The sequence below is a fragment of the Bos taurus genome, chromosome 11, assembly GCF_002263795.3.
Source record: "Bos taurus isolate L1 Dominette 01449 registration number 42190680 breed Hereford chromosome 11, ARS-UCD2.0, whole genome shotgun sequence".
Taxonomy (NCBI): Eukaryota; Metazoa; Chordata; class Mammalia; order Artiodactyla; family Bovidae; genus Bos; species Bos taurus.
Genome location: NC_037338.1, coordinates 65478793 through 65502242, shown reverse-complemented (window position 1 = coordinate 65502242; position 23450 = coordinate 65478793).

Genomic DNA, 23450 nt, shown 5'->3' with positions numbered 1-23450 from the left:
TCACCTGCCTCCTTAGATGATAATTATTCATCACCAAAAATAATCTACTATTGGATATTCATTTTTGTCAACTCTTCCGGAGGTGCTTATACCCATTCTCACTTTCTAATAACTCCCCCCTACCAAGAAAAAGATGTGAATTGGAATCAGATTTACTTTATCCAATCACCACCTGAATTTCTTCTTTGTTTTACTACGTCGAATAAATCCAAGTGTTCCAACAAGGTTGTTTCTGCACCTTTCAACCCCACAGCACCTCAAATTCCCAGTAAGTAGAACTTCCTATTTAATTCTGCTTCAGTTTCCTAGCATAGCAAACCCTCAATTAGGTAAATAGCTTAATACACAGGTGTGTCATGTTACTGTAAATTAAGAATCCTTTTCAACTTTAGGTAACATCTCTACCTAATGAGCATTTATTTCCTGTGTACAATATCATATGTTTGAGGGGAAAAAAAAACTTAAAAAAAATTCCTAAACCTGGGAGTTTCCTAATATTGCAATATTTGATACTATATTTCAAAAACAAAAAGGAAAATTGCCTGCCAATTTTTATTTGAATGTTGGATCCTATCTTTTCATGGAGATGTTTCAAATGGTTCCTTGAAGGTAAAAAGATGATCTTATTAACTATTTCCATTATGGAGTGATTAAAATCAGGGAAAGTGAAAACTAGACTCTTTCTACTGGACTCCAGACCCGAGGTTACACTGTTTACAAGGTATTTTCACCTTGTTCCCCTCCAAGGGTTCTGACTGTATAGGGATTCCTCAGAAACCAGCTCCTTTTCCTGTCAGATTTCATTTAAAGTCTGACATCTATCTAGTAGTCTTCCCTGATGGTTCAGATGGTAAAGAATCTGCCCGCAATGTAAGAGGCCTGGGTGCGACCCCTGGATCAGGAAGATCCCCTGGAGAAGGGAATGGCAACCCACTCCAGGATTCTTGCCTGGAGAATTCCATGGACAGAGGAGCCTGATAGGCTATAGTCCATGGTGTCACAAAGAGTCAGACACAACTGAGTGACTAACACTTACACACTTCACATCCATCTAGTAACTCTCCTGGTCTTTTTTTACTCTTTCCTCTCTCTTTCCAGATAAATTCAGTAAAAATCATCAGTCTTGTTTGAAAAATGGTACAACATACAGATTCACCCCCAACACACATCCACCCCACCACACACACATACCTCTGTCTCTTTCCAATGAGATAGTCATAGTCAGCCCATCAGCTCTCAGCTTAATTTGTCATTTAGTTTCCTTCCCGGACTCCAGCCTTGCCCCCTCCAAATTACTCCCTTCATTGAAACAGCTGTCTTTCTTTCTGAATACATCCTTGTAATAAAAATAAAGCAGTGTTTTATTTTTAAATAAAGTTTTAAATAAAATAAATAAAGTTTTCTGTTGGAAATCTGATCATATTAACTCCCCTGCTTAAAATCTCTAATACAATGCATTGTCTTCAAGAGTTGAGTGAAAATTCTTGCAGCGCTAAGGCTGTTCCTGAACAGACCATAGCTTACATCCCAGCCTCATGTTTTATCCCTTGAGTCCCCTGGCTCTAACCCTTTGCATATGCAGTTACTCCTGTTCAACTGTTACTAAATACTCAAGTCTCAGCTTGGATTTTGTATCTCCCCATGGCTCTTTCAGCCCTCCACAGCCTCACATCTCTTCCAAGATGGGGTCACTGGGTCAAGGTCCCACCTATATGCTCCTGTAATCTCCTATGTTTACTTGCATCATCTGAGGTATTACCTGCATTACAAATTTCCTCTTTCTTACTCTAATCACTCAGCAAATAATGAACAACTTGAACATAAAAAATATCCACAAAATCAGCAGAATTCTTAGCTTATAGCAGGAATTTCAAAAGTATCTGTGAATGATTAAGTGATGAATGAATGAATCTCAATGCCATAGGCTCTAAATTTGAATCAATATCCCAAGACAAGCTCATGTCCCAAACAAGAAGCCTGAATTTCCTAGAGAGTTAGAAACCCAGAATAACAATAATCTCCTTCTCACCCGTAACCACAATCTTTAGAGGCAACTTACTGAGGAAAATACTTCTTCACTGATGTCATAGGGCTTAGTGGTCAGTGACACTCAATGACTCGTAAGCCTCATCCTAAGATCTTCACTTAATATCCCTGGAAATGCAATGCCACAGGTCTGTGTGTAATGAACAGAAAGCTACTGATGGGTTTCCCTGTCAAAAGGCTTGTTTCCAGTAAAGACAAGAAAGGATGAAGGGGCATTTATCTCCTTCCTTATTTCCTTGCCTTTTATTCTTCCTTCATTTCCTCATAGAGTTAGGGTTTAAGGATACACATGCCTGTGTGTGTACACACACACCTACACACATGCTTACAGATTACCAGTTGCACATTGGCACCCTCTGGTCATTGAGGAGAAACACATATGCCGTGTTTCACAGTATTTAAGGTAGGCTCCCAGTTGCATTGCATATTTACTAGTCAGCATCTCTCCATTGAGTACCTAGGTATATTTAATTTGTTTGTGTTATTTTCCATTTGAAATTAAAACAGTGGCATTAGTCAAAGATGAAAAAGGACTTAGAACACAGATGTATACAGCAGAGCATCATAGAATCACCTATCCTCAGCTCACCCCATTGATACAAGTTTAGGAAGGTGCTCCGAGGTTCAGAAATGTTCTGAGCATCTGTCTGTTTGATTTTGTATCAGGGAAATGAATAAGATGGGAAAGGAAGAGTTGGTAACTACAGTATAAATCATTTGGTCTTAAGAGCTGATTCACCTCTTTAAAAAAAAAGAAAAGAAAACAGAATTCAGCCTCAGGCCAGTCTGAAGTGGGGACATCAAGTTTATTGACGTTGTTCATTGGTGGAAGGACTCGAATGGACTTGAGAGGGTGTTTGTTTCCTCATTTTCTTAGGGCAGCTGCAACCCCTAACAGTTGCACCCATAATAGGATGATACATTTTCAGTCAATGATGTGTGTGGTTTTCCTCTCCTCCACCCCCAGCTATTAAAGCTGTATTCAGTGGGAGACACATAGTAATTTGCTGAAAAATCACGATTTGCTAAGAAACTCACAAAACCCCAAGAGCCCATTATATTAGCAGAAGTGACAAGAAAATAAATGTTTTTGACAAGGGAGTGTTCCTATCTGGGGAAGATGGCTGCAACATTGGTGATTATTCAGCAAATCAAACTTATTTAAACACACTGTCTCTGATACTTAATAAATGTTATAGTGTGGCTTTTTGTGGCTAATAAAACTTGGTTTACATTCCACGCCATGCCTTCTATGATTCGCTTCCCTGGGCTCACTTAAAGTGCATTAAGAGGCATCAAGCAAGATGAGGGCGATTTGCTGCAAAACTTAAATAATTCATTTATGCACCACTGCTTTCAGACTGTGTTTTTATAAATGCTGTAATGAGACAAGCTGTGAAATGTTCTACATGGGGAAAAGGCACGGAGGACCCTGAAAGAAAACCCCCTTTCCAAGCCTTATGTCTTTGAGATGCAGGCAAAAGCAAGGGAATCATCTCTTACAGAAATGCTTATGTTATTTACCTACTTCTCATAAGTAGAGCATCAACTCGTCATCATTTCTACTTTTCCATTAACTAGAATTAAAGTTATGCCATATAGGAGAGTCTTAGTTCCTGAGTTACTTTGTAAAATTGATATGTCTAATCAAATTCCCAAAAGGATATTTGGGGGAAAAGATTTCACACACACACACACACACTCACACACACACACACAATTGTTTGTCTGAAAAAGTAACCAGACAAAAATATCCCATAAACATTCGAATATAAAAAGTGATATGCACTTAAACTGTAAGATAATCAAATGTATAATAAAGGAATGATATTTAAAAGAGTATGGTCTAATCACAGAGCAAACAGACAATCAATGAAACAGTCTAAAAAGGAATAGGTGAACGAGAAAAAATAGTCTAGAAACAAATGGAGAATCTATATAATTCAATTTACAATAAATGTAGCACTGCACATCAGTGAAAAAAGAATATATAATACATTTTTCAAAAAAGTAACTAGGAACTGTTATTACACAATTCCAAATTACTTATTTGAAAAAGAAATCGTATTCAAAGAATTTATCAACTGAAATTCCAGAGTTAAGACATTTATCACAAGTGATATTGAAAAAAAATCTATAAACTATATATAAAAGATCTAGGAAAATTATAATTGAACATTTATCTTATGATCTTTGGAGGGAAGATCATTCTAAATATAATAAAGATAATCTAAAAATAAAGAGAGTATTATATTTTGTTACTGAGAAATATAAAAGTAGACATCTGTACAAAACAACACTTAACAAAATTAAAAGAAAAATAACAAATTTTAAAAATATCTCAAGGGTATAAGAAAGAGGAGCTTTCCAGGTGGCACTAGTGGTAAAGAAACTGCCTGCCAATGCAAGAGATGTAAGAGACACAGATTCAGTCTCTGGGTTAAGAAGATCCCCTGGAAGAGGGCATGGCAACCCACTCTAGTATTCTTGCCTGGAGAATCCCATGGATGGAGGAGCCTGGCAGGCTACAGGTCATAGGGTTGCAAAAGCCAGACATGACTGAAGCAACAGCATGCACATAGGAAAAGGGGTTAGTTAATATCATTATTAACTACACAGGTTTCTTACATATCAAAAAGAAATATTTTTTAAAATGAGTACATTATATGATTAAAAAGCCTGAAAACATGAGAAATATAAAATAACAAAAGACCCCTTGTTTTTGTTTGTTTTTACTTGTCACAATATCAGAGATAAAGGTTCTGCTAATGATGAAGGAATTGGGAAAAGGTCATTCTCCTAAACTGTTGATAAGAGTATTAGTTGGTTCATTTTTTTCTAGTGGGAATACTCAGCAATAACCATGCATTACAAAATGTTTAAAAATACATCTTTGAGGCTGAAATTTCTCTTCTAGGAATTTGTACAAGAAATGAAATTTTTCAGTGTTGTTAGTTACTCAGTCGTGTCTGACTCTTTGTGACCCCACTGACTATAGCCCGCCAGGCTCCTCTGTCCATGGAATTCTCCAGGCAAAAATAGTGGGGTGGGTAACCATTCCCTTCTCCAAGGGATCTTCCTGACCCAAGGATTGAATCCAAGTTTCCCACATTGCTGGCAGATTCTTTACCATCTGAGCCACCAAGACTTACAAAATGTGTAAATAAAGAAGCTCATCCCAAGGTTCTTCATAAAAGCAAACATTTGAGGAAAACAAAATTCTTTCAAAGCAGAGTAATTTACATGTTATATGCTACTATGACTAATATTCATGTCAAGCAAGCTAGTCCCTAAAGGAAAAGCATTACTAGAGATTAAAAAACAAACTGAAGAGAATTACTACATCTAGTCAATGTCAAAGTCACCGTGAAGAGTCAACAATGGAGATGGGCAGAAATTATAAGAAAGTAGAAAACCAACCCGGGAAATCTAGTCCAAGACCTGCTAATAGAGACTTTATTGAATAAAGTAGTCAACAGCATTATATGCTAATGAGAGGCCAAGATAAAAGTGACAGAAAAGAACCCATTGGATTTTATATCTGAGGCATAATTGGCAACTTTGATAAGATAATTTTGAGAAAGGGCTCAGGATAAAAGCCTGTGGAGACTCAAAGTGTGAGTCTGAATCTGGAAAACCCCTGCTCTGGTGGTATTGAGGCTGGGAGATGAACCAGGAGATTGTGGGAATATGGACACTAAACTAAGAAAATCTTCACTAAGGCAGTGACAGCGATGGTCGAAAAACATGGACTGTCAAGTTTTGAGACTCATATCTGTGGTGGGAACAAAGGGATCTGATAAGTGACTAGATTATAGAGCATGAGACTGGAGGGAGCCAAGGAGAGAGACAAGCTGAATGTGTCTTTCATTTGGTTGAGAAATCTGGATAGATGAGGCAATCGAGTCTTGAATACATGAGGTAGGATAGTTTTGGGGAAAAAACAATGACTTCTATTTTGGATATGAGATGTAAGAGATGACTATATGTAATATTCTATAAGAAATACCTACAAGTCCCTTGGATTTATGGATCTTGAACTTACAAGAAAGATCAAGATGAAAACATAGATTTGTGACTAATCTACACACAGAAGGATAAATTCATACAACAAAAGTAATATAGCTGGATGAAGTAATATAGTTGTTATATAGAATATAATAGAAGTAATATAGTTGGATTGTTGGATGGCATCACCAACTCGATGGACATGAGTTTGAGCAAGCTCTGGGAGTTGGTGATGCATAGGGAAACCTGATGTGCTGCAGTCCATAGGGTCGCAAAGAGTCAGACACTACTGAGCAACTGAACTGAACTGAAATTAATATAGTAATAGTATATACGAAAGTTCTTAGAGCTAAAACAGAAGAGATTGCAACAGAAAGATTGAAAAATCAAGGCATGAAAACATGATGGTAAAGAACCAGGGAAGAAGATACAATTCAGTAAATAAAGAATCCAATTCCTTATGAAAGAGATTTTTTTTTTTTCTTACACAGATAAAAGCCTGAAAATCTTCTGTCTTCTTTCAAGCCAGGATGGAAATATTTGCAAGGAAAGTGGAAAAATTCTGGCTGGAAAGTCCTCCTACACATCCAAAGTCCATAGCTATAAATGAACTGCAGGATAGGGCCAGACTTGCATTTTGTAAACAAGAAGGAACCTTTCTCAGACAAAAAAAAAAAGAAGCTTGCATTTGGCTCTAAAAAAATATTCATAAGTTTGATAAATTAACTTTTTTCCCCTACTCCAGGGTATCTAGCTTTCTCTGCTTTTGTATTTTGCCTCTGAATACAGCTTCACAGGAAATGTCTTCTATACCCCACTTTACTCACTTCTCTTGAGCTGTTAGGTCCTCTCTCTCTCCTCTTCTCTTCCCAAAAACAGATTGGCATGTGTTTTGTTTGTTTTTCTTTGTTTTGCTCCTCTAATGGAGGAACACTGGTTTGGTGGAACTAGATATCAGGTCCATTTTGATGGGCTTATATTATTTTGTATGGGCTGCCACAACAAACCACCATAGACTGGATGGCCTAATACTGGAAATGTGTTTTCTCACAATCTGGGGGCTATAAGTACATGATCAAGGTCCAACACAGTTGGTTTCTGATGAGAACTCCCTTTCGGGCTAAAGGGCACCTGACTTCTAGCTATGACCTCACATGGCTTTTCCTCTGTGGCACGTGAAAGGAAGAAGAGCAAGTCGGGGGAGGAGAGAACTCTCTGGTGTCTCCTCTTAGGACACTAATCCATTAGATCAAGGCTCCACCCATACACCTCATTTAATTTACTTACCTCCTACAAGTCGTATCTCCAAATATTGCACTGGGGGTTAGAGCTTCAAAATATAAATTGGGGGAAGGGGCACAATTCAATCCATACCAGGGCTTGTCTTACTTAGATAATTGAAAAGGCAGAACAAAGCAGAGCCAAATGACAGTGGGTTTCGAATACCTGTTTAAGCTAGTAAAAGAGTTCTAGAGAATCTCATGAGAACTGAAGATTGCTGGTTCTTTTCTTGATATTCAACAGCGTTGATCTCTGTAAACATTCTAAAATTATAATATCCATTTTTTCAGCTAATGTAAATAACCATTTATGATTTATTGATACAAATAATATGTAAGTTTATGTAAAGGTGACTATCTCTTCATCATGGTGAGCTCTAAATAATAACATGGAACCATTGTAAGGAATATTTACATGGAAAGGATGCAAGAATAACAGCTTAAACTATAAAACCACTTGAAAATTGGAGGATTATCTCCAATTTGTGGAGGATTATCTTGGCAGGCTCTTGGAGTTTATGGCTCATCTCCAGAGAAGATCCAAGAGAACTATTTAATAATAACTTTCTGAACACCCTGTCCTTGGGAAGGTGGAGGTGATTGGGCTGTGGTGGGAGGTTCAATAGGATAGATGAAATTGACCATGGCCATAGCCCTCACCTTGCTAACTTGAATTTTGTCCCTATCACATCCTTTGACATTGGTGATTAACCCCAAGAAGAAGAGGAAGGACACAAAAAACTGGAAGAAGTAAACAGTGAAATATACTTGCCTCTATGAGTACTAAAGAGGCTGAAAGCACACAGCTTGCCTGTTTGAACTTCACCGATAAAGATGAAACACCAGTGGGAAGAGGATTTTTCTCTTTGCTTCCATTCAGCAGCTATAGGAAGAGGTCCAGTGATATTATACCAGTGTTGCTGAGGTTATGAGAAAAATAAGATGCATCCACAGCCACCCCTGTCAGATGGTGGCAGAGGCCAGGAGGGACAGCAATGAAGGGAGACCCAGAGTCCCCAGAAAGACTTGGGCGAGATCTCAGGAGTGTTTGGAGACAAAGGGAGCAATGAATATAGCTAAGCTCCTTACTGTCCCCCGTGGGCTGTGTGCCTGCCACTGCTGCTAACACGTCACCGAGTTTTCCATTTCCTTAAGGTGGTGAGGGCAGGGATGTAAAGACTGCAGTTGCTTGTGAGTCTTTTGTTTATATGACTGCAGGGATGGTGCTATGGAAGGGCATACCTCTCAAGAAGGAAGGCTACCACAATTTAATTGTCCATCCACAATGCCCGAAGAGTACACCATATAGCCATAGTAGCCATGGCAGGAAGATTAGTGAGCAGCACTTTGATGGCTCAAGATAGTCAATGGTGGTGATAATGTGACTCTCGAAGGCCACAGGAAGAGAGAAGGGTGTGATTCAGCAGCTAAGGCATGAAAAGGTCTTGTTATGCACATGAATGTAATAATTTTTACACGTGTGTGTCACTCCCTCTACACACACATAAACACATATTCACACGTGTAAAGTTACACTCTTTTTTCTTTTAGAATTTTTAATTGAGATGTAATTGACACATAATGTTGTTTTATTAATAGGTTTAGGTGTACAACAGAGTGATTTGAAATGGGAAGGAAATTTTTAAAAAGGGGGGTATAAGTATACATATAGTTGATTCACTTTCTGTACTATAGAAATTAATATAACATTGTAAAGCAAGTATATTCCAATACAATTTTTTTAAAAAAAGACCTCATGACACAAAAAATTTGCAGCTGTGTGTGGTGATACACCTTAACTAAACTTACTGTAGCAATCATTTTGTGTATATGTGTTTGTGTGTGTGTGTGTGTGTATGTGTTAGCCACTCAGTCATGTCTGACTCTCTGCAACCCCATGGACTGTAGCTCACCAGGCTCCTCTGTCTATCAAAATCTCCAGGCAAGAATACTGGAGTGGGTAGCCATTCTGTTCTCCAGGGGAATCTTACCGATCCAGGGATTGAACCCAAACCTCCCACATTGCAGATGGATTCTTTACCGTCTGAGCCGTCAGGGAAGCCCAATCATTTTGTACCCTAATTCTTTTAACTACATATCTCACCTGTCCACTCACCCCCAACTCCAGTCAACACACCCACAAACTGTGGTTGTAAATCACAGTGTTCGTTCTTGGTTAACTTGGATTTTCATTTCAGCCTTACTTCACTTGCAAGTTGACATTCAAGTGATCGACCTTCTCTCACTTCAACAGAAGAATATACGTTTTGCAGATAAAACCTTGACGAAAGCTTCCAAGTCAGGATTCAGTTTGGTTTCCAGTGTGGGAAAATAAGTGAGCTTCTGTGGTTTCTTCCTGAGCCTGAAGGGGAAAAATACAATAGAAAATAAACATATAGACATCTCTCAGGGCACCCGTCTAAAAATGTCCCAGTTGGAGCCCAGCCCGAAAGCTGCATCAGCTGTTTTACCTCAACTTTTTGCCCTTTTCCCAACATGCACATATTTATAACCTGGGTTTCCCAAACATTACTCTATATTTCCGCCATCTGGTTTATGGATTTTTTTTTAACATGCTACAGGCTGCCAAACGGTAAAGCTAGTAAGATTCTTGTTGGAGAGAAAGCAGCTCTGGCAGAGTATTGTAAAATAACATCACATTAGCTACTTGGAAGCAGTAGCAGAGCTCCAGAGATTCAGGAACTCTGGAAGACTTGGAGAGGGTTTAAAGAGGAGGCGACTGGATCACTTATATGTTTTGGAAGAATATAAAAATATTCTCCTCCATAAGTATACAAAGATACAGAGAATCTTAGTTACCAAAGAGTAAAAGGTGAAATGCTGTACATTTGCCATCATTTTATGACTGTGTCTCTACCATAGAGAAATGGTATGCTGGATGAACCTAGAGATGATCATACTAAGTAAAGTAAGACAGACAAAGACAAATATCATATGTGGATTATATGTGGAATCTAAAAAAAAAGATACAAGCAATCTTACTTACAAAACAAAAAGGGACTCATAGACATAGAAAACAAACCTATGATTACCAAAAGAAGGGTGGTGGAAGGGATAAATTAGGAACATGAGATTAACAGATACATACCATTATGTGTAAAATAGATACTCACCAAGGGACCTGCATTATAGCACAGGGAACCATACTCAATATTTTACAATAACCTACATGGGAAAAGAATCTAAATCTGAATATATATATATTCAAATATATATATAATTTCAAATATATATACACATATATATATAAATCGCCTATACAGTTGAAACCAGCACAACATATTAAATCAACTATACCTCAATAAAAATAAATAAATAATTTTAAAAAAGAAAAATGATGTGGCTTCATTTATGCAGAGACCCAGCTATTGTGTTTTTGTTGCTTCCACTTGTGCTATGAAATAGCATCAAGGCAGTGTTAAAACAGGCCTCCCTTGTTCAATGGAAGGTCCTGTAAAGTTCATGTCACAGCAGCATTTTTGTTAAGTGAATCCTGTTTCACTGTTCAATTCCATTATAAATGTCAGAGCTACAGTCTACGGGAAAGCAGCTGGCCCCGAGTACAATGAAATCACAGGTCAGAATGTGGAAAATATCTTCAAGACACGTATTTAAAGGAACAAATCATATCTGGAAAAAATGATCACTCAAGATATGTTTAAAAGTATTCTGCACTCAAATACTAACATAGAAATAAAAATACAGGGTTGACAAATCCTGGCAGCATTCTCTTCTGCCTCAATCTGAACTTCTACATCACAGTTGATGTTAAGAAAGCAATTCCTAATGATCAGAACATTTGGCTAAGGATGGTTTTTTGTTTTAATCGACTTTAATTACCTTAATTTTTGACTTGATAGTCTAGGTAAAATTTTTTTTTTTTTTTTTTTGCAGGGGGTTGGCGATGAGGTGGAGTACACTTTTTCTGGACTTCTATGTTCTCTCTCCAATTATCTCTATCTGGATCCTTATACTAGGGCAACAAAGAGGACAGTGTGAAATATAGTCCCCAAAGTGTGCATTTCTTGTTTCCCTGGGGGGTTCTGTGCTGGTGTTTGCAGAAACAGATGTTATTTAGCAAATGATTTTATGGCTTTGAAAAGGTCATAACTGTTTGTATATTTTGTGATTGTTTTGGACCAAATTGCTTTATTTAGCTGCTAATATTTTTCTCATTTGGGGCCGTTAGCGTATCAAGTGGCGTTTTTCTTTTTTTTCAATTTGGCTGTGCCAGGTTTAGTTTTGGCATATGGGATCTAGTTTCCTGACCAGCGATCAAACCCAGGCCCCCTGCATTAGTAGCAGAGTCTTAGCCACTGGACCACCAGGGAAGGGCCTCAAGTGGTGTTTTTTGAGTTTAGAAAGATTCTGATTGCACACTGATTCCACAGACGTGTTCATTTACTCATCCATTCATTCACTTATTTTTTAATACAAGGTCAGATACAAGGTCACTACTCTAAAGATGCCCATAAAGCCCAGATAAGATTGAATATCTCTAAAATGTCGAGCACAGTATTACAGTCTGTCATTTAATCACCATTCCTAAAAATATAGGGATTATTATTCCCATTTTGGAAATGTGTAAGGTTCAGAGTGGGCGTGTAATTTGCCCAGGCTTATGCTTCGGAGAAGGCAATGGCACCCGACTCCAGTACTCTTGCCTGGAAAATCCCATGACGGAAGGAGCCTGGTAGGCTGCAGTCCATGGGGTCGCTGAGGGTAGGACACGACTGAGTGACTTCACTTTCACTTTTCACTTTCATGCATTGGAGAAGGCAATTGCAACCCACTCCAGTGTTCTTGCCTGGAGAATCCCTGGGACGGGGGAGCCTGGTGGGCTGCCATCTATGAGGTTGCACAGAGTCGGACACGACTGAAGTGACTTAGCAGTAGCAGCATCATGCTAGTACTAAGTGACAGAGCCCATATTTCAACTTGGGGTTCTCTAATATAAAACTCCAAAGCTTCCATTACAATTGTTGTTTAAGAATGTTTACCAGTTTAAGAATGAGATCATCAAATTATAATGAAGAAATGGGGTTCTTAAGTTTTGAAACCATAACTGTTTCATATGCTGTTATGGGAACACCATAACCATGTGCTGTTCCCAGCATGATGGCATGTTTTAATTTAAGAATTCAAGAATTCCTTAAATTTTGGAGTCTGGGAGACAACTGGAGAGCAATACCTGTACTAATTAAAATAAATGTCTTGATAACATATTTACTGAGAGTTGGAGATCTTCTTGACATTAGTTATAGGGGATAAAATCTACCATCCTGGGATCCATCATGTTGCTGCCATCTGCACATACTTGAAGAGGAAGGGGAAGATGGAAGGGAGGTGGCCAGGCTAAAATCTCCTTGGGGACAGTCTCAGTGCAGGGGAAATAGGTGGTGGGAATGAAACATTTCAAGGGATTCTCTTGCTTCTGCTTTGTTCTTCATCAGGACCAATTCTAGCCCTCATACATTAAAGGAGAGAAAAGAAAGAAATTCAACAGGAATAGGGAAAGAGAAGGAAGAAATATTAGTGAAAAATAGGGTAGACAAACTCATAGGAAAGTTTTCCTATGAATTCAGAAATATCAAAATGAAGTGGAGTCCTCCAAAAATGTCAGGATTATGATTTTATATTTATTCAATGAAATTCAAAGTCCTGGGGGTGGGACATTTCCTCCCTAACATGAGTAACATAGGTGCAAAAGTGCGTAAAGTACAGAGGCTCTTCAATGAGTCGATGTGCTACACTTGAAATGGCCTCTGCTATCATTGGAATCAACAGGGCATTCAAACACAGTTAAATGGTACACTGACGTCAACAATTTAAAAACATATTTTTGAAAATTTGTATTGAAATGTATTTGACATACAACCTTGAGTAAAGTTATAGTGCACAACACCTTATATGTAATATGGATAGCATTTATATATTATAATATTATCATTGTAGGGATAACCAGCATCTCCACCACATTATGTAATTATCCTTCCTTTTTAGTGGTTGGAATAATGAATAGTAGTCTCTTAGCAGGTTTGATGATTACAATACAATATTTTTGTCTATATTCACAATATTGTACATTAGATCTCTATGGATAATTTACCACTGGTTGTAAGTTTGTACCCTTAAACAGAATCTCTAATATTCCCCATTCTCTATCCCTTGGCGACTGTCGTTTACCCTCTGTTTTCACAAGTTTATCTTTTTTAGGTTCTACATATAGATGATATCATCTAGTTCTTGTCTTTCTCTGTCTGACTTCAACTCTTTTACCTTAGAAAACTCTGGCTGAATCTTCAGGGACTCCCTTAGAGTGTACCTCAAGTCTCTGATTGGATCTGTGGTCTCTAACGTACATAAGAAAGACAATGCCAAAGAATGCTCAAACTACAGCACAGTTGCACTCATCTCACACTAGTAAAGTAATGCTAAAAATTCTCCAAGCCAGGCTTCAGCAATATGTGAACTGTGAACTTCCAGATGTTCAAGCTGGTTTTAGAAAAGGCAGAGGAACCAGAGACCAAATTGCCAACATCCACTGGATCATTGGAAAAGCAAGAGAGTTCCAGAAAAACATCTATTTCTGCGTTATTGACTATGCTAAAGCCTTTGACCATGTGGATCAAAACAAACTGTGGAAAACTCTGAAAGAGATGGGAATACCAGACCACCTAACCTACCTCTTGAGGAACCTGTGTGCAGGTCAGGAAGCAACAGTTAGAACTGGACATGGAACAACAGACTGGCTCCAAATAGGAAAAGGAGTACGTCAAGGCTGTATATTGTCACCCTGCTTATTTAACTTGTATGCAGAGTACATCATGCAAAGTCCTGGGCTGGATGAAGCACAAGCTGGAATCAAGATTGCCAGGATAAATATCAATAACCTCAGATATACAGATGACACCACCCTTATGGCAGAAAGTGAAGAACTAAAGAGCCTCTTGATGAAAGTGAAAGAAAAGAGTGAAAAAGTTGGCTTAACGCTCAACATTCAGAAAACTAAGATCATGCCATCCGGTCCCATCACTTCATGGCAAATAGATGGGGAAACAGTGGAAACAGTAGAAACAGTAGCAGACTCTATTTTTCTATGCTCCAAAATCACTGCAAATGGTGATTGCAGCCATGAAATTAACAGACACTTACTCCTTGGAGGGAAAGTTATGACCAACCCAGACAGCATATTAAAAAGCAGACACATTACTTTTCCAACAAAGGTCTGTCTAGTCAAGGCTATGTTTTTTCCAGTAGTCATGTATGGATGTGAGAGCTGGACTATAAAGAAAGCTGAGCACCGAAGAACTGATGCTTTTGAACTGTGATGTTGGAGAAGATTCTTGAGAGTCTCTTGGACTGCAAGGAGGTCCAACCAGTCCATTCTAAAGGAGATCAGTCCTGGGTGTTCATTGGAAGGACTGATGTTGAAGCTGAAACTCTAATACTTTGGCCTCCTGATGCGAAGAGCTGACTCATTTGAAAAGACCCTGACGCTGGAAAGATTGAGGGCAGGAGGAGAAGGTGATGACAGAGGAAGAGATGGCTGGGTGGCATCACCAACTTGTTGGACATGAGTTTGCATAAATACGAGGAGTTGGTGATGGACAGGGGGCCTGGTGTGCTGCATTCATGGGGTTGCAAAGAGTCAGACACGACTGGGCGACTGAACTGAACTGAACCGAACGTACATAAAGAGACTCGGGTAAATTGCTTCATTTTGGAAATCCATCTCACCATCTCACTTACTCTCAGACGTGGAAATTAATTTGATTTGATGTCTGTTCTACTGTGGAAAGGTGAAGTGAGCTAGGCAGAGGATTTGTTAGACCTTTTATAAGCAAACTTAGTAAACGTGCAGGAAACTGTAAAAGAGGAAATTTCCCAAAATATTGCAAATGCATATCTATTATGATGACAAGCATTGCTGAAGAGTGAATTGATTAACTCATTTTAGGCTGGGAGATGGGGATTTTCAGAGGTAAACTGTGGAGACAGTTATTGATTTACACATAAGGCTTCTGAGAGAAGGTCATTGACATTTAGGGGGGAGATGAGAAGACAGAAGGCCAAAGACACTGTTTATCTGTTTCAGTTCAAATAAAATAGTCTTCAGTATTGTGTCCATAAAGTCTGGAGAACAGTTGTAGGCATTAGCAGAAAAAGAACTGTGTCAATCACTTTCTTCTCTGTTCTTTCTTCTCTTCTTAATATTTTTTCCAGTTTTATTGAGATATAAGTGATATAGAGCACAATTATATATAGATATAATTGATATCAGAGAAGGCAATGGCATCCCACTCCAGTACTCTTGCCTGAAAAATCCCATGGGTGGAGGAGCCTGGTAGGGCTTCTTCGCTCCATGGGGTCAAGAAGAGTCGGACAGGATTGAGTGACTTCACTTTCACTTTTCACTTTCATGCATTGGAGAAGGAAATGGCAACCCACTCCAGTGTTCTTGCCTGGAGAATCTCAGGGACGGGGGAGCCTGGTTGGCTGCTGTCTATGGGGTCGCAGAGTCAGACACGACTGAGGCAACTTGGCAGCAGCAGCAGCATAATTAATATAGAGATATAATTGATATTGAGATGTAATTGATATAATTTATATAGAGCAATTGATATATTGATATAATTATACATAGATATAATTGATATAGATATTTATTTATTGATATATATAGATACTGAGATATAATTGATACATATAATTGATATTGATACAAGTTCAGATTATACAGTATAATTATTTGACTTACATATATTGTGACATGATTGTCACTGTAAGTTTAGTTAACATTCATCATCTCATATACAAAAAGAAAAAAAAATTCCCTTGTGTTGAGAACTCAGAATATACTCTGTATGTATTATACAGAAATGTTAACTACAGTCATCAGATTCCACATTATATACTAGTACTTAATTATAACTGGAATTTTTGGCCTTTTGACTACCTTCTTCTGAGTTTTAACTTTGTACAAAATAAATACTGAATTTAGAGAAGCAGTAGGAAGGAGTTGTGAGGCACTGAGAAGCAAGATGTAGGATAACTCCGGGGAGAGTTTCTATAGAGCAATAATAATTATCACTGAAACAGGGAGAGCCACTGTTCACCAAAAGACACGTTCTTCTTTTCTCTATAAACACACAGCCACAGCTGTGTTCTCGGCCTCCCTAGCGGCTAGGTTCACCATGGAGCAGAGTCCCAGACAATGCCATGTGATGGGAGGTGATGGAAACCACTTTCAGGCAGTTTCTGCACATGCTTCTTCAAGATTTTCAGGATGCCTAGGATGGAATACACCACAGATGCTTCGGAGAACTTGTGTTGCAAATGTTAGAGCCTTGATCAGCCTTGGGTGTTGAACTAGTAAGTGTTTCCATGGATGAAGGAACATCACCACCATGAAAAAAGAACATCTGACTTATCTGTTATGTGAATAAGAAAAATCTTCTAGTGTATTTCAGTTGTTTTACATTTCAGGTTCTGTTTGTTTCAGCAGGTATTTCCCTGCTAGTCCCTAAACACAATTTTGTTGGGTAATATATATATATATATATATATATATATATATATATATATATATATATACTATTGATCAGATCAGATCAGATCAGTCGCTCAGTCGTGTCCTACTCTTTGTGACCCCATGAATCGCAGCACGCCAACCTCCCTGTCCATCACCAACTCCCGGAGTTCACTCAGACTCACATCCATCGAGTCAGTGATGCCATCCAGCCATCTCATCCTCTGTCGTCCCCTTCTCCTCCTGCCCCCAATCCCTCCCAGCATCAGAGTCTTTTCCAATAAGTCAACTCTTCGCATAAGGTGGCCAAAGTACGGGAGTTTCAGCTTTAGCATCATTCCTTCCAAAGAAATCCCAGGGCTGATCTCCTTCAGAATGGACTGGTTGGATCTCCTTGCAGTCCAAGGGACTCTCAAGAGTCTTTTCCAACACCACAGTTCAAAAGCATCAATTCTTCAGTGCTCAGCCTTCTTCACAGTCCAGCTCTCACATCCATACATGACCACAGGAAAAACCATAGCCTTGACTAGACGAACCTTTGTTGGCAAAGTAATGTCTCTGCTTTTGAATATGCTATCTAGGTTGGTCATAACTTTCCTTCCAAGGAGTAAGCGTCTTTTAATTTCATGGCTGCAGTCATCATCTGGAGTGATTTTGGAGCCCAGAAAAATAAAGTCTGATACTGTTTCCACTGTTTCCCCATCTATTTACCATGAAGTGGTGGGACCGGATGCCATGATCTTCGTTTTCTGAATGTTGAGCTTTAAGCCAACTTTTTCACTCTCCACTTTCACTTTCATCAAGAGGCTTTTGAGTTCCTCTTCACTTTCTGCCATAAGGGTGGTGTAATCTGCATATCTGAGGTTATTGATATTTCTCCCGGCAATCTTGATTCCAGCTTGTGCTTCTTCCAGTCCAGCGTTTCTCATGTTGTACTCTGCATATAAGTTAAACAAGCAGGGTGACAATATACAGCCTTGAGAACTCCTTTTCCTATTTGGAACCAGTCTGTTGTTCCATGTCCAGTTCTAACTGTTGCTTCCTGACCTGCATACAAATTTCTCAAGAGGCAGATCAGGTGGTCTGGTATTCCCATCTCTTTCAGAATTTTCCACAGTTGATTGTGATCCACACAGTCAAAGGCTTTGGCATAGTCAGTAAAGCAGAAATAGATGTTTTTCTGGAACTCTCTTGCTTTTTTGATGATCCAGCGGATGTTGGCAATTTGATCTCTGGTTCCTCTGCCTTTTCTAAAACCAGCTTGAACATCAGGAAGTTCACGGTTCACATATTGCTAAAGCCTGGCTTGGAGAATTTTGAGCATGACTTTACTAGCGTGTGAGATGAGTGCAATTGTGTGGTAGTTTGAGCATTCTTTGGCATTGCCTTTCTTTGGGATTGGAATGAAAACTGACCTTTTCCAGTCCTGTGGCCACTGCTGAGTTTTCCAAATTTGCTGGCATATTGAGTGCAGCACTTTCACAGTATCATCTTTCAGGATTTGGAATAGCTCAACTTGAATTCCATCACCTCCACTAACTTTGTTTGTAGTGATGCTTTCTAAGGCCCACTTGACTTCACATTCCAGGATGTCTGGCTCTAGGTCAGTGATCACACCATCATGTTTATCTGGGTCGTGAAGATCTTTTTTGTACAGTTCTTCTGTGTATTCTTGCCATCTCTTCTTAATGTCTTCTGCTTCTGTTAGGTCAATACCATTTCTGTCCTTTATCGAGCTCATCTTTGCATGAAATATTCCTTTGGTATCTCTGATTTTCTTGAAGAGATCCCTAGTCTTTCCCGTTCCGTTGTTTTCCTCTGTTTCTTTGCATTGATCGCTGAAGAAGGCGTTCTTGTCTCTTCTTGCTATTCTTTGGAACTCTGCATTCAGATGTTTATATCTTTCCTTTTCTCCTTTGCTTTTCGCTTCTCTTCTTTTCACAGCTATTTGTAAGGCCTCCCCAGACAGCCATTTTTCTTTTTTGCATTTCTTTTCTATGGGAATGGTCTTGATCCCTGTCTCCTGTACAATTTCACGAACCTCATTCCATAGTTCATCAGGCACTCTATCTATCAGATCTAGGCCCTTAAATCTATTTCTCACTTCCACTGTGTAATCATAAGGGATTTGATTTAGGTCATACCTGAATGGTCTAGTGGTTTTCCCTACTTTCTTCAATTTAAGTCTGAATTTGGCAATAAGGAGTTCATGGTCTGAGCCACAGTCAGCTCTTGGTCTTGTTTTTGCTGACTATATAGAGTTTCTCCATCCTTGACTGCAAAGAATATAATCAATCTGATTTTGGTGTTGACCATCTGGTGATGTCCATGTATAGAGTCTTCTCTTGTGTTGTTGGAAGAGGGTGTTTGCTATGACCAGTGCATTTTCTTGGCAAAACTCTATTAGTCTTTGCCCTGCTTCATTCCATATTCCAAGGCCAAATTTGCCTGTTACTCCAAGTGTTTCTTGACTTCCTACTTTTGCATTCTAGTCCCCTATAATGAAAAGGACATCTTTTTTGGGTGTTAGTTCTAAAAGATCTTGTAGGTCTTCATAGAACCGTTCAACTTCAGCTTCTTCAGCATTACTGGTTGGGGCATAGACTTGGATTACTGTGATATTGAATGGTTTCCCTTGATACTATGTATAAAATAGGTAACTAACAAGAACCTGCTGAATAGCACAGGGAACTCAATTCAGTGCTCTGTGGTAACCTAACTGGGAAGGAAATTCAAAAAAAAGAGGGAATATGTGTACATGTATAGTTAATTCACTTTGCTGTACAATAGAAACTAAGATATTGTAAAACTACTATATTCTGATAAAATTAAAAAAAAATGACACCACCATTAAGCAAAAAATAACATATGTGTAACATATAATTAAATTTTATAATTTAAAAATTGGAACATTGTTAAAAGCCATTCTGCAGGTCTCTAACATTTCTTTCCTGTGCCTGGACTTGTTGAGAGGAGGCCTTGCAAAGGGGAGAGGGATGGTTGCACACACTTTTCCAGGTTCCCATGAACCACAACTTCATGATCCCATGACAGTTGAGGGCGAGAGCATGAATTGTTTAGATTTCTAAAATGGATCTGGGAAATTTATGCTTTTCCTGTTGGTGAAATTCTCTTGATTTATGATCATCATGTTTATATGTACTAAATCATACTGAAGTATATGAAATGTTTTGTTTTTTAATTTTGGTTGAGCGAGGTGTTGGTCATCCAAATGAATGACTATTCATGAATGGCATAAATTCCAAGCAGCATTTGCAGTGGGTGTGCATTATTTGAATGGCAGAGGCAGATTGATGGTCTCTGGATCCCACGTGAGCATCAGGCAGTGCAGCAACTGCTCAGTATGATCGCTTTCTGACCATAAACGTGAGTTGTTATGATTGTTGGTAACAGTTGTACTTTAAAACGTGAAGAAGGGTAATTCTAAAATGACGATCCATGTTGTTCCCTAATCACTATTTTTAAAGGCCTCAATGCTTCTACAATGTCACGTTTAGAACCAATGTGTGCCCACATAACTGATGGAAATGCTTTGATACCACATTAATACCTATCTGCATAGCCATCAGAGTAAATTCATTTATTATTTAATATCTTAACTGTCACCTGATTAAAAATAACTGTTTACTTTTCTGTTTGAAAAATAGTATTCCTAGGTTGACATTATGTTGTTTTTACATAAAAAAAGAGGCCCTCTGACCTCAGTCATTTATCAATTAGCAGATTTTACTATACTCTCAGGACAGTGTTAGGTACTAGAAGTGTGAAGAAGAAATAAGAGATGTGTATATAACATGGTTTCTACAGTCTTAAGAGGGACACACTTAACATGGTAAGAATCATTTACAGAGGTTGAATTTCACATTAGATTTGCTCAAGAGAACCTTGAGCATGGATCCTGAATCATGTCCCTCGTACCTTCTATCTGTGTAACACTGAACAAATTGTTTGATCCATAGGATCTCAGCTTTCCAATCTATGAGATAATTATGCTATGAACTACAAACACTGTATATCAAATGAAGGAGCAGAGCATCTCCTATGGTCCTAACACCAGTCCTGGAAGAATAAGAACATGACTAAATCATCCAATTCATCCAGCAGTGGGTAAGTATTCACAGACAAGGAAAGAGTTAAAAAGCAGCAAATTGTAAAGAAAGACTCAAAAGAGGCAAGAAATAATGACTGCAAACCTCAAGTGTAGGTGAGGGCCAACAAGATCTGAATAAGTAGAATGAAGAAACCAGAAGTGTGGATATTTGAACATGATTCTGTGCTATGTTCTGTACCTGTTGGAGCATCTTATATATCAGCTAGGTCTGTAGGATAAGAGGTATTCAGCTCACCTCTGGTTTAGAAAGACATTCGTGAATCTTCCACTGATTGTCAGTTCTTGTGAACTGAATTACACTCTTAAGATCACTAGGTTTCACAAATGCAGTAAGAAATGGCAACCCACTCCAGTATTCTTTTTTGGAAAATTACACAGACAGAGAGAGCATGGAGGACTACAGTCCACCGAGTCACAAAGAGTCAGACACAACTAAAAAGAAGCATGCAGATTTCACCAAACTCTATCATTTGATTGGCTTATTTGTTTTCTGTATATCATCTCCCCCAGTGGGGTTTAAGCTCCATGAAGACACGAACATATTGATTTTCCACTGATAATTTTTTAACTGATAAATCCTTTGTTCTGAGAACTGGAAAAGTGTAGGTGCTTGATATATACTTTAAATAAGTGAATTAATTAAATTAATGAATGAATAGATTATATAACTGGGTATCCTTTACAGGAAATCATAATGTTTTGGTCCGAGATGCCTACATAAGATGCAGGTCCCTGCCATTTAGAGATAGGCTCTATTGAGTTGAAGTCAATTATGCAATGGTTTTGCTTGCAGTTGACTTAGAGATTGGCTGAATTAAGGCAATGGTGGCCAGTAAAACAGATAAATTGGTCTTCCAGAAGTTTTGAGGGAGAAAATTCTGAGCCCTTAAGGGAAATCCATGCCCTCCTCCACTCTCTCTTTCTCTGTCTCTCTGTCTCTCCTCCCCACTCCACTCCTTTTCCCCATCTAAACCCTTTATGACCACAGTTATCTTGAGGCCACAAGACAAAATGACCAGCACAAGGAGCAGAGTAGAGCTGAAAGAGTGGAGGGAAATGAACGTGGTAGGCATGACATTTGACACTCCACCAATTTGTGGACCCCCAGTTCTGTGAGTCCTAGAGAGTCCTTGTTGTATAAGCCACTGGGAGCTGGTTTTTGTTACTTCAGCCAAAGCATCACAATTGTTACCACCTGTTACAATTTCTTCCAGAGAATTGAGTGAAAAATATATGTGGTCATCAAGAACCTGCCAAGTAGTCTTTCATAAGCTTTCAAAATACTCTACACCGAGAAACATTATCTAATATTTCCTCAAATAGAGGAAGACAGTAACAAAGCCCAGATTGATAGAATTAAGGATAGGACCTAAATCTTGTTACTTTTGCCAAGATGCTAAGAGAGAGAAAAAAGAACTATTGTACAGAAAATGGAATAGGCGTGTCCTGTATCCTTTGAGACCTAGTAACTGATGTGTGGGAGAAGGCAATGGCACCCCAGTCCTGTACTCTTGCCTGGAAAATCCCGTGGACGGAGGAGCCTGGTGGGCTGCAGTCCATGAGGTCGCTAAGAGTTGAACACGACTGAGTGACTTCACTTTCACGTTTCACTTTCATGCATTGGAGAAGGAAATGGCAACCCGCTCCAGTGTTCTTGCCTGGAGAATCCCAGGGACAGAGGAGCCTGGTGGGCTGCCGTCTATGGGGTCGCACAGAGTCGGACACAACTGAAGCAACTTATTTTCATCTATACCCACATCAATTTTCTCTTTAAGAGGTGCTGTAACAGGTAGTAAAACAAGCTGACTTGATCAGCCAATACTGTCTTGGTTTTCCTGGCCTGTTGGCCATTCTGTAGCTCTGTCCACTCACAGGTAGAAAAGAGCACATCAAGGAGATGAAATTCAAATGGATCAGTTCCAATTCTAGTTGTTATCATGGCTGAAAGGTATGATGGAGAAATTTTAAACTATTGGCCACTGGGAAGTATTTCAAATTTAAATAATATATACACCCTTCCCATCACCCACACTCACCCCAGAATTCTCTAGACACTGCCCTGATTCTTTACTTTATAGCATCTATTGCCTTGACAGACTATATATTGTAGTTACTTAGTTGTTATTTATATTCTCCCATTTAAAGTGTAGGCTTCACCAAGGCAGGGATTTCTGTTATCTAGTTCATTGCTAATAGTTAGCATCTATGAGAGTATCTGCTACACAATAGCTAAATAACTAATATTTGTTGAAAGAAAGAAGGTTTTTTTTTTTTTTCATTTGCATAAGTATACAACAATTGATATATTTTATAAACTAGGTTTGAAATTACAAATCCAAGCTTGAAATGACTTTCTCTGGTACCTTCTTTTAGCTAACAAACAATTTTTAAACATTTTTTAGACTTCTAGTAAAACTTGGATCCATGCAGA